The sequence below is a fragment of the Ambystoma mexicanum genome, chromosome 10 (assembly GCF_040938575.1).
Source record: "Ambystoma mexicanum isolate Mex_15411 chromosome 10, UKY_AmexF1_1, whole genome shotgun sequence".
Taxonomy (NCBI): domain Eukaryota; kingdom Metazoa; phylum Chordata; class Amphibia; order Caudata; family Ambystomatidae; genus Ambystoma; species Ambystoma mexicanum.
This window is the reverse complement of record NC_090932.1, coordinates 1,448,866,292-1,448,878,961: the sequence shown is the minus strand read 5'-3', so window position 1 is coordinate 1,448,878,961 and position 12,670 is coordinate 1,448,866,292. Positions and strand designations below refer to the sequence as shown.

Here is a 12,670-nt window from a genome sequence, read left to right as displayed (position 1 = left end):
TATAATTATGTATTTAAAACCACATCTAGAAAAACACACAGGCACTAATAGTAAGCAATTCCAAAACACAGTCACTAAAAGATATACACTCCCTTAGAAGAATATTAGACAAGTCTTAAGTAAAGCCCCACTTATTTTCAGACAGCGGTGAGCGCTTAACGTAGATGGCACTCTAATAATTCGTTTTTAAAAGGGAGAGAAAGGCAGAGAATAAATTGAAACAGATCCCAACACTTTTTCACAAACACAACAAGAGAGGAAGGAAAAGTAACACCGTGAGTTTAGAGTCAGTAGGCCGGATCCACTTTAAGAGGATCAAAACGAGATGTGTCCAAGGTCACACGGTGGCAGTGCACAAAAGTCTTGTAAGGGTTCAAAAAGGAGTTGGACCAAAGAAAGGGACCAGTTAGAGGGTCAAGGCGGCCAGCCCAGTCCAGAAGGTTAAGGGGTTATTATTACCTTGTAGCAATCTTTAGAAAGGGAGGCTTGGCGGACACGGTACCTTAAAGTGGTGAGAATACTCCAGCGGGGGCAGTTGTTCCTGGCAGCGGATGCAAGTCGGTGCTTCGTCCGGGGGAAGAGAGGATCTCGTCAGGGAGGAAGACAGGAGTCTGTTGCACTGCCAAGGAAGAAACCAGCGCAGAGTTCTCAGGTAAAAGGAGCGGTCCTTTTATTCGCGGTCCAGTGGTAAGTGGCTATCCGGTTGCCGGGGTGCTTGGCACGGGCAATTCGACCACAAGCCGGTCTGGGGTGCGAAGAGAAGAAGGTAAACTGGTTGTGCCCACCAGTCAGGGGAAGAAGCCTCTCCAGCCGGGAGATCTTCTCTGTCGTCGGGAAGTGTTGAGTCGGTTCCGCAGGGCTCCACCGGTGGTGTCGTCGTGGTAGGTCGGCTCAGCTTCTCCCTCGTCGGATTCTCAGGTCCTGTGGCGACTTCTGAAGTTCCAGTCCCCAAAGCCCTGCTTTTATGCAGCACACCCCCATTCACTCAGCCTAGCTGTCAATCAAACATGCTAAGTGGTGAGCCGGCCGGCTCACCACTTGGGCCAATCACACAAGAGTGCGACTTGAGTTACCCAGGTAACTCAGTCCAGGGTGCCTAAACCCCCTCCCACACCCCCTGTGGTACCCAGACAGAGTGGCACCAATTTTGGAGGCTTCTGTGGAGAAGCCCACCAAAAAGTGGAACAAAGGGCTCGACTTGGGTTGGAGTCACAGAAGAGAACACAAACGCCATTTTAGAATCGAGTCCTGGCAAAAAATACCAACCGGCGAATTAATATTAAATAAATAAACCGGCGGTATGTTCGAGGCTATGAGAATTAAATAATTAAAGTTGGTAGCCTCGAACAATGGGAAAATCCCACAGGAATATATTCGCGCTCGAATATAAAAAGTAGTATCCACTGCCACCAGCCAAAACTCGATCAGGGGGGACAGAGACGTGCCCCCTCGACTAACAGACCCCGGGGCAATCGAATTGCCCCGACCAGTACGTCCACAATATGATGGTTTGTACTGGTTTCTGTTAATAATTTGGGACTAGTAAAGCCAATGGTGACTTTACATGCCCTGGGAGACAGTAGTCAGTCCCAGGGTATGGAGTCTATGGTGGGGTGTCACTATGACACCCCTGTGTTACTGCACGGAGGGTGCTGTGTAACACACATAGAAAAAACACATGAGACCCTATGGAGTAAAGGACCCCATAGCCCATAAAACACATTAGCAGTCAAAGGAACACCATAAATCATGTCCAAGAGTGGGAGAAAAAGAGTCTCACTCTTGGCAGGAGAAAAAAACAAACTCCAGAAATCCAGCAAAGCTGCTGGGGGACTAATTAGGTTAGGAAATTCAGCCTAAAGAGAGAATTCTCCCTAACATTGTTGAATGGAAAAGACTAACTAGAAAATGTTATATAAATAAGGAAAGCTCATTTTATTCTAGGATGAGCTTGGAAGTCATCTCTGAGAAATTAAAAAAGGGATTCATTTATGAATTGAATCAGGAATCCTTAGACATATTATATTCTGCGGGAGTATCTCTGGATCTATTTCTTTTGCAGCCTTGTAAGGTCAAACAAATTCTACAAATGGGAGACTGGGGAAGTACAATGTCTAAAACTTTGGAAACTAGGTTGTATGGTCAGGTAGTCTCGCACTACAAAGAGCCAGGAACGATGGTACCATATTTAAAACGCTTCCCCAATAGACACATGAGAAATGATTTTATGCAATTCAGACTGAATGTTCTACCAACTAAAGAAATTCTAAACATAAGTGGTCTAGAAGGGGAGTCTGCAGATTCTGTAAAGGAAAAGATGTGGAATCACTATCATCTATTGTTATGCTGACCCGCACCAAGATTATTGAGAATCCAAAGCTTCAGTAAATTTGTCCCAAATACTGATTTTGTATGTTTAGATCTACTATGGATGAATATGTTGCATGGAAGTTCCGCAAGTTTAATTTTGTCAGTTCTGATGTTCTTAAAAATAGTATGTAAAATGTGTTAATGTTAATGGATTAGAAATTGAAGGAATGAATTGTAACTGTATAGTAGAAAGGTGTTAAATGTATTATCTGCTAAAATAATGTTGGTACTGATGGTTTTACTGGAATGGTAAAAGATTAACTTAAGGTTGATAACATTTGAAAAGTGAATTGTAAACTATTGTCAATATGAAAAACTTTTGTAAAGGTTTAATTGAAACCAAAATAAAAGAAATAAATAAAACGTCAAACCCTTTCTGTAGGAAATCCAAGATCTTCATGGGATCACAAACAATAGGCTGCAAGCACAGCTTCCACACCACCTAGTGAAGAACGACTAGTGGCTAGTATAGATTTTCGGAATAGAAGGCGACAAACACTCCCCTTCTCCTATAGATCACTCCTTTCAGAAGCCACGCAGGTAGCTGAATCCTGACCAGAGAACTGGTGTGTAGGTCCGGTCATCGTGGGGTGGGGGAGACAACAGGTAAGGGAAGGGAAATGGGGCATAAGAGTAATTCCAATGAGAGGGAACCAGGACTTCCTCTGCCAGAAAGGGGCAATCATGATAATTGATGCTCACTCTCTGACTCTTCCTTACCATATGTGGAATAAAGGGAATGGGGGAAGGCATATAAAAACAGGTCAAATGAAAGAAAGGGGATCCTCCTTCAGGCTGACGGGAACCTGGACCTAAAGTAGTAGGTTGGGAGGAGGGCACTGGTTTCTGAAGCAAAGAGCTCTATCGCCAGATTCCTAAAATGGCTGCATATCTCTATGAATAGATCTGAAGCGGTCTGGGGGGGTATTCTGAGGAGGGGAAGAACCTTCTCAAGTTTTCTACCCTGTAGGTGCCCACTTGTGAGATCCCCTAATAAACAGAGGAAAATATCTGTGCTCCTGCTCAGTGAACAGGAGTGAGCCAATTCCAACTTGTTGACATAGAACATGGCGATCATATTGTGTGTTTTTATTGGCATCAGAGATTAAAAGGTGGGTGAGATGTAACTGGTTTTCCCTATAGTCGTCGGTTCTTGTCAGGTTGATGACCTGGCCAACCCTGTAAGGGACCACTGGGTTTAGGGGGTGGTGGGGGTTCAGATCATCACCCCTTAAGAGGTTAAAAGAGTGGAGCCACCACACAAGGTGGAAGACCGGGATAACTAGTTGGTGACTGGAATCCTCGTCTAAAGGTCTGGTGAATGTACCGTAGTCACCGGACCGGCAAACTTATAATGAGGCCCATTGTCAGCATGTAGATAACACAGAAAAAGGCAAATACAACTGCAGACATGCCGCAACTATTATTCTGTATTTTCTGCCATATTGAATACATGTAGGGATTACCTTAATTGGTTGTTGGGGTATCCAAGTTGTTGCTGGAAAAACTGGATCTGTATGGTTCAATTGAAAGCTGTTTAGATGATGATTTACATAAAGGGACCTCAGTTCAATATTTCAAATAATTTAGTGTGCAATTGACTGTGACTTTAAAAAACTAATTTGAGGTAAACCATTGAGTATTCTATGTGTGGCTCCTTTTTGGATGCTTTTACTGTTTCATTTAAACATGAAAACTTTTATAAAATAGAATAAGCCAATACACAATGGCTTGGCTTTACTGTACATATTAGAAATATTATTTCTAATTGAACAAATCTGTATTTTTAGAAAGGACAGTGTGAGGAACTACATTTTCAAGAACTATGATGATAAATGATAATACTTGCGTGTCACAGTTAATTGTACACTTTTACAATTGTTTAAAATAATTTATTCAGATGTGTATGGTACAAATAGATTAAAGCATAACATTTTCTAACAGTGTTTTTTTTTAACTTCCAGTAATTGAACCCAGTACAGCTGCACATCAAGATAATCCATCATCTTCTACCTCCCCATTCATGACTCAGGGATTCAAAACGTGCAATGTGCTCCAGGTGAAGGAGCATAAGAAGCTTAGGAGCTGCCAAGTAACCTCTATTAGTTTTGGAGACGGCAACCACATGGTGCCAGAGCAAAAAGCTCTATTTTCAGATGACTGTGAACCCTTGAGAAATGGAAGTCCTTGTCCAGGCAGCAATAAGGAAAGATCAGGCTTGAAAGTAAGACGGGAAGGCTGTAGCTTCACAAATGAAGACCTGCAAAAGAACTGAGGTCTCACTTGGTAATTTAGAGTTCACTGTTCATGGCTGTAGTGCCAGTGGGACATAGGTTCAAATGTATTACAGTGTTCTAAGTCATTTTGTGTATTTGGTACCAATGTGTTAGCTTCATTTCAGCATACCTCACATACCATGATTTTGCTTTAAAAACTACATTGTAAATAATTTGTTGATCCAATATGTTAAATTAAAAAGCACAGACTTTAGCATTAAACAATCACTAGTAAAAAAGATTTCATGAATAGAAATATTTACTAAACTGGGGAAAAATGATTTACAACCTAAAAGCACAAACAAATAAAATTCATACATTACATTCCTACTGCAGCCATCTTTATAATGAAGGTATGTAAATACAATCAAATAGAATTTGATATAATTCGTACAAGAACAAAATTCATCACGTTAAAAATGATGCCATGTATAACATAAAAGTTATGAAATGCATTTTATACATTTAAGAAATGTCCTTCACCATGACCATGCTTTCCCTAAACATGTGGCTATTGCAAAAGTGACCTTGGTACGTCCATAACAATGTAGCTTTATTTAAGTTTCTAATGCCATTGTTTTTTTTGGCACAGTCTAATTGTAGGCTGGCAGGTCTCATTATGGAACGGACAAATGAATAACACATTTTGCATGTGTTCCTTACATGAAGCAAAGTTAGGGCACTGATCAGTAGGTGTTGTGTTCCATTTCTTTGCAGTTTTAGCTAATGAAAGGAACCCCAGTTTCAGCATAGTATATAACATCAACGCGTGTACAAGTTCAACATTTTTGTAACTTTCACACACTGCAACTGTTTTGCTCATAAAATATGGCTAGCCTGAAAGCTATGTCGGCACCTTTTTAAATGCTCTTCAGTTACACAGAGGTGTGGGCCCCCTTTACTGTTGAAAGTGTCTAGTGGTGAAGGTTTTCTGCATATAAATAGACCACCTAGCAATTAATGTATTTATTTGTTTATCGTGCATTTGTAAGACGTTTATACAACAAGTAAATTGTGTTCTTCCTCACACGTTGCACCAAATGTAAGATTGGGACCGCTTTCATGTTTCAGCACTTCTGAGTGGTCACCTCTGTACTTTGTTGGCAAAGGGTTGATCCAAAATAGTATCCACTATGTAAGGTTTTTGAGAAACAAATTCACTGTTACCAGATTTCAAACAGTTTCGAGGCCCCACAACGTGGCTCTGTATAATGAGACAGGTACTGCTTGCTTTTTATAAATCTCTAGTGTAGGTTTGATATCTTTGTTGACAAAAGAACTTGCGAACCTGAGAGCAACTGAACTGCAAAAGGCCAGAATGCGTTTACTCTTTGCAATTTGTCCTTTCCAACTACTATCATAGTGGTGCCGGATATCAAAATAGTTAAAGGAATTTCCTCTGTTTGCGCCCCATGTAGACCTATTCAATTCTCTACGATTCTGCCCTCGTGGTGTTCAAATCATATCTTTTTAAAATAATTAATTTCCAGCCCCTTCTCGGTACAAAGTACATTGATTTTTTCATCTGTTTTGTTAGACCACTCTATAAGAAGCATGCTGAAGTGGTCAAGCGATACTGTTTCGGGGGTCTTTGGTTGGTAACTCAAGATCCAACAATCGCCTGAGTTTCAGTACAAAGATCGACAAGCAGAGACTCCCATTGACATTCTCTGAGTGAATGATAGTAATGAAATCACTTCTCTGTTTCCACCTTTATTTTTCACCAGCTTTAGCAAGTTAGTTTTGGTGTCCCTGCATTCCAGCTCAAATCAGGTGGTATTCTTTTATCAATTGGGTTAACGTATATTTCAGACGAGTTCCAGACCTCCCCCTGGTCAACACCAGGGTTCCTCTTACTAACGCTGTTTCTGGCAGTATCCTCTAAATTGCAGGGTGTGTCTGCTCTTTATGTAAGGTGGCCCACCTAACTTGCTTCCTTTTTGAGAATGTTATATTATCTCTCCCTGAGTTAAGGAGTATCATATTCAGACTTTTCCACCCTATTTTTCCAGTAACTAGGTTGTGATTGATTTTGATTTTGGTACTACATGCAATTCCTTTACATTTGACCATTCACTCAGGTTTATCAGACTCTATTCCATGTAACTGCTAACAAGTCCCTTCTTGTATGTGCGGGGGTTGCTGGTAGGTTGCTCTTTTAGTCTACTGTTGTGTGTTCTTAGTCCAGCTTTGAACCAAAGTTGGACCACGTGGAGGGTATTCCGGTGTAAACTTTTGAGTGCATTACCATTGCGCTTTGATCTTCGCTCCAGCATAATGTCTCTACCAATGTCCAGTGATTCATACTACCACCACTCTAATACTCCTCACAATGCTCATTATGTGTCTCGGGAGGATAGCTCAGTGGCAACGTGCTCGCCGTGGAAGCAAGACAACAGGGAGCAACACAGATTCGATCCCCGGGTCCGCGCTTAGAAACCTCTGGGTATTAAGCTCATTATAAATAACTAATCATATCATATCATATTTCAATGATTTAATAAAGCGTCTAGCCTAGACATAGCTGTCAGACCCTCCTTGCCACTTGGTTTATTGTATACAATCGGTAACGGCATGCCGGTACAATGGTGAAATTCCAGAATTATGTGTTTGTTGGTAGATTACATTTTTACTTTGGTGATCTTTATATTCAGTTTAACATTAATCCAAGTCAACAATCCTGTGCTAGGGTGCCCACACAGTCCTTTTTGTTGCTGTGATGTAATGGCTGGCATAACCCTCAGTACAGGAGCACCAACCCTCATCGGAAATTCTTTTCCTCAGGCCAGTGATAATCCATGTAAGTATTTTTTAGGTCAACTTGCACGTTCACCTTGTACCAGTGGGGTATGCACCTTGTCAGTCTCGAGGCCGGTGACCAAAAACTGTTTTAGTCACATAGGCATTTGAGCAGTTACTTTCTCCAGTTGATACTCTATTGAATGTGCTGTCACACATGAGACAGATTGTTGCACTGCATTCTTCTTTCTGGTACTATTGCTGGACTACTCGGCCCTGGAGGAGTTGCTTTAATGATAATGAAAATGATTTGTTTATTTATATAGCACTTATGCCTAAGCGATGTACATAGAACATATTTACATACATCATCCCAACCGACATCGGCACTCATTTATCGACGTCAGAAGGATAAAAGGCTTAGTTGGCCATGCCAGGATTCGAACCGGTGACCTGCAGATCACACATAGCTCAGCGGGTCAGGCGCTCACTGCTGTGATCTATCTTAGCGGCCATAAGTAGTATGAAAGGTCTGTTAGGTGGAAGTGTTCAGAACTCTATGGCTAAAATAGCCTAAATGAGATGTTCGTTAGCCAACAGAATACACACATAATTATACTTTGGGTTACAAGGATCTTTCAATCGGGCTATAGCTTCGATATCCTAGTGGGTAATTCAACAGCAACATTTTACGTGCAGAAACCAGTAGATACATTTATTCTGGAGGGAATCATTTATCACTGTAGCACCACTTACGGACATTAAGCATATTACTTGTACTAGATTCCCTTACTTAATGTGTCCTGCCTCTTAGGATATTTGATTGCCTCCAAATCATTGGCAATGGTGGCCTGATGACCAAATACTACGCCTAAGCCACTATTTATCACAGTTCTTGGAGGGGTTGGGTTGAAGGCTGTGTGCCTATCACTTACTTTGCTCACAACGGTATATGTTTTTCCTTGGATAGCTGCCCTGACCTTGGAACGCAAATATTTCCAGAGATTCTCTTCTATGGAGCACATTTGCCATCATGGTTTAAAATAACCTTTCTTGAATTTGATATTTCCATGGACTCCACATCGCCAATATTTTTGGTACATGTCTACTTGCGGTACCTGTTGGCTTCATCTGACTAAAAGTTTTTTATTTCTATTCTAAGCTCCAGAATTTCTGTTTTAAAGCCTCCCATCATCATCTTGATTAGCTCTATTGTAATGAGACAACCTATACAATTAGTACATTTTTTTAGGGGTTGTAACTGCATGTTTTTATGCTGTTAGTATTCAACTCTGTTTCCTTGCTTTTAATTTTGCTAGTTTCAGGGGGCGGAAAAGTCGCATATCCGGTCTTAAGAGGGGGTTTTAGTCTGTTTTAGTCTGTTTGGCAGGGATGCTCTATTCTTTACTTTCTCAGGTCTGTAGAGTAATATCCTTCTCCTCCACGGTCATTGCTAGGAGAGAGCATTTGTTTCTCAGGGTCGTCTCTTCTGATATAAAATAAGACTGGTTTTCCCCTTTTTTCTGTGCTGTGGTTGCCCATCCTGCACAACCCTCTTTTCGCTCTGGTGGATGTAATCTCGGATCATAACATTTTGTTCACTCTTGGGATTTCAAACTGAGACAAATTGTCTTTCTGGGAGTTTGAAATAGTTCTGTGAAGTAACATATACTAACAAAAATGAAAAAGTGAACAAGCACTGTCAAAGCCAAAGGTTTGGCTTTTCCTTGGGCAGACATGCCCCCCATTCATATATCTTCAACATTACCACTATTATAAATGACAATTTTCTACAAATATTTCCAATTAAATTATTAAAACGTTGCCAAGATTCTTTTGCTATTGCAAAGAAAGAATACACAAGTTATGTACTTTAATTCAGTGCATTGTGCTGGCATGCTGCATTGCTTAGAAAGCTAGTGGCAAAAGGCACATTTGATGAACTTTTATTATACCAGAAGCTGAATTATAATCACATTGAACCCATTTGTTGCCAAGCAAATGCGTTTTAAGGCACAAATGACTGTTTTAAATTACCTAATTGTAATAGGAATCTAGAAAAAAGAGCATCCTCATTACCTTTCAGATAATTGCTTTTGCTGGCAGAAATGACTGATCCAAATCATGTAAATGTGAGAACATTTTGATTCCACAGAATGTGAATGTGCGGAAAGTGCCAAGGCCATAAATACTGCCTTTACTAATAGTTTGTTTATAATATTTATAAAGCTTATTTCGATTGGCAAATGTAAACCATTATGTGAAAACATTATTGGTTAATGATACATTTAATTGTGAAGAATAATGACACGCAACACGCAAAACATAAATGTAGAAATATGTTAATAACTAATAAACAGGGAACATCTACAGTGTAGGACACAAATCCACTTGACAACAAACATCTAGTACAAAATCACACATTTCAAAAAAACAATTGTCGAATACAAGACAAAAACAAAAAAAAAATCCAAGAAATGTAAATCAATATAGTACAAATGTGACTAGACGTGACTGAATTATAGAAAAAAGCAGTCCTACATTTGTTACAGTAGTAGAATTAGGTATGTGAGATAGACGATTTAGCATTTTGTTAGTGCCACGTTATCATATGGGTAAACAGTAGGTCAGAGAATTGCTTGTTCAAGGTAACGACCACTAACCTGGATCAGATGAGGTAGCTGTGATTAAGAAATCCCCCTGGGAACTCCGTCTACTCAGCCTGTATAACAGGAAACTGAGAGGAGCAGAGGACCCAGGGAAACCCTCTAAGGCAAAGAAAACTGGTATCAGGAATTGGGAGCGATGTATCCGTGCGTCTCTGTTGATGGTTTCTTGCAGTTCTAATCGTCTCTGCAGGCTACATTGGGCTGTGTCTTTAGAGGGTATCACGTATCAGGAGACCGGAGGTGGCTGTTGTGTCAGAAGTTCTAAGTGACAGATAAAAAGATGGTTAAAATAGGAAATCAGAGGGATGAAAGGCGTGTGCCTTATAGTAACCTGTTCAATGACTCGGGAGAGTGTCCACAGATGTAATGTTGCTAATTAATCCTGGAGTCGGAGGTAAGTGGACGTGTGAATGATCTTGTGAGAGTAGAACGGAGGCTGTAAGAACAAGTAGAGTTAGAAAGTGGGACTCGGGGGGTTGGGGAGGTAGAGTTTTGAAGCGGTTCTTGAGGACCATTCTTACCGTGGAAATGGCGAGAGTGGAGGGAGGTGTCTGAGAACCGCATACCTGAATACCTTGTAACTTGTTGTCCGAGAGTGTGATGTCAGGCAAGCATCGGGATGTTGGAGCGGAACTTGAACAAGGAGACACGCGGGAGTTTTCTGATCGCGTATCTATCTTGGAAAACCTGTGGAGACGAAGGGTAAGTTACGAGAGGGCAGAAAAGAAGCAAAGCAAGGGTTCCCTAGGAAACACATGTACACAGCTTCCAATGCTAGAGTAGCGACACGCCGAGCAGCAGTCCTGTCCCACTGATAAGCTGGTTCAGAAAGCAGCCGGGGCGGAGCTGAATGTATTGCAGCCACAAAGCGTATATACCCTGACGGCGCAACCAAGACCAGCGCCTGTACGGGTTCATGAGACACGTCTTCTTCAGGACCATAAGTAATTTGATATTGAACCCAACTTTCGGGTACTCGAATTAGAAATAAGTAACCATCTCTCAATCAGAAATATATTATGAAATCTTTCTATGCACTGACTGAAAGTGGTGTCAGTACACTAAAGGTGTATGTCAGTTGCTTGTAGAGCTTTTAGGTTTCTTGTATTCGTATAGGAATTTCTAATCTCTAATAGTTTGCTTCATTGTGTAGAATCTTGGCTAAATACAGCCTTACTACGATGTTTTAACTTGAAATAGGAGTGACCGAACAAGCTTTGAAAATATTTCAGTGGAAACATCTTGTGCAGCGAGTGGATTAAGCATCCGTTTGTTTTTCATGCAGGTGACTATCACCACCTGTATGAGCCAAAATGCAAAATAAATTGGATCCATACTGAGAAACAGTATGATTTAGAATACTGGTGAACATTGAGGTAACTGGAATACCAGTCAGTCTTAACATAATGTATGGGCATACAATATGACAGCAGTACATAACAGTAAGTGATAGCTAAAAATCATCACACATTAAGAAAAGTAATGCAACTTAAAGTACAAAAAAAATAATTGTTACTCATTTTATGCAATTAAAGGCATAATTATTGTCAAAGAATGCATCTTGTTTCAAATTAAACCCCTATTATTAGGCTATACGTGAAGGAGAGAGAATTTTCAAAATGCGATAATCATAACTTTGCCCATACAGCCACAATCCTAACTTGCAGCTAAATGATTTGAAACAACATGGTACATACTAAAAGAGATATGCGCAAACATCCCTTTTCATTCAGCAGGGAGTCTCCCATAACATAGAAAAAAAATGAAAAAGTAAATCCTTGATCCTCTTGAAGAAACCAACTGATTAGAGGTTTGATTCATACTGGTAAATGTGTCTGATAGTCCAGACAAAAAACAATATGGTTTCCAATAAAGAAGGGGATCTAGAAAACCAGGAGGAATCATCCAAAAATAATCCAAAATAGGAATTTACATCAATAAGTCACCCTACTGCTGTGCAAAGTATATTAGAAAAAATATTTGTTAATAGATGAATAAAAGTGTGGAACAAATGCAGTTAATTATTAGTGTTGTCATTTTTAATCTTTCAAACAACTTTTCATGTTTTCAATATTTTAAAAATGAACATTGAAGTATTTTAATCGATTGCAGTACATGTTTTTGGCTTAACACATTTTGTTGTTCTTATGCCATGTTTTGATCCAATTACTTGCAGGTTAAGGTTTCAGCCTAAGGAAAAGAAGAGTATGGGCACATTTATATTGATTATGTATATTATATTAATACATAAAAATGTTAATTCTGTATTTTCCTAAAGATTGTACCTATATAATTGTTGTACATCTAATGCAAGTAAAAAGATGTTTTCCTTAAAAGTGTTTTCAAAGTTTTTTCCGGGATATTGTCATTGGTTACTGCATGTTCCACCATGTGATCAGCCAATATCTATTTTTAGGTTTTTGTATTTGAATTTATTCTGATGTATCAAAATACTAGGATACCCACGCACCTATTATACGACAGTAAAGACAATGGGTCTCATTCCAAGGTCGGCAGTAACTCGCCGGTGCCTCCGGCGGGTTGCCGCTGACCCGTAAACACTGAATCCACTGCCTAACTTCCCGGTGCCACTGGACAATTAGAAGTCCCAGCAAC

At 40.1% G+C, this 12,670-nt stretch overlaps 1 long non-coding RNA gene across 3 annotated transcripts in view; it reads left to right on the top strand.

The window, feature by feature from the left end:
* The window catches only part of LOC138492395 (uncharacterized), a 331,714-nt gene extending 319,324 nt beyond the window's left edge, over positions 1–12,390 (top strand). For all 3 annotated transcript variants that reach the window (XR_011276196.1, XR_011276198.1, XR_011276197.1), the window contains one exon: positions 4,335–12,390. This is a non-coding gene — a long non-coding RNA (uncharacterized lncRNA). The remainder of the gene's footprint in view (positions 1–4,334) is intronic.
* Positions 12,391–12,670: the final 280 nt, after the last annotated feature.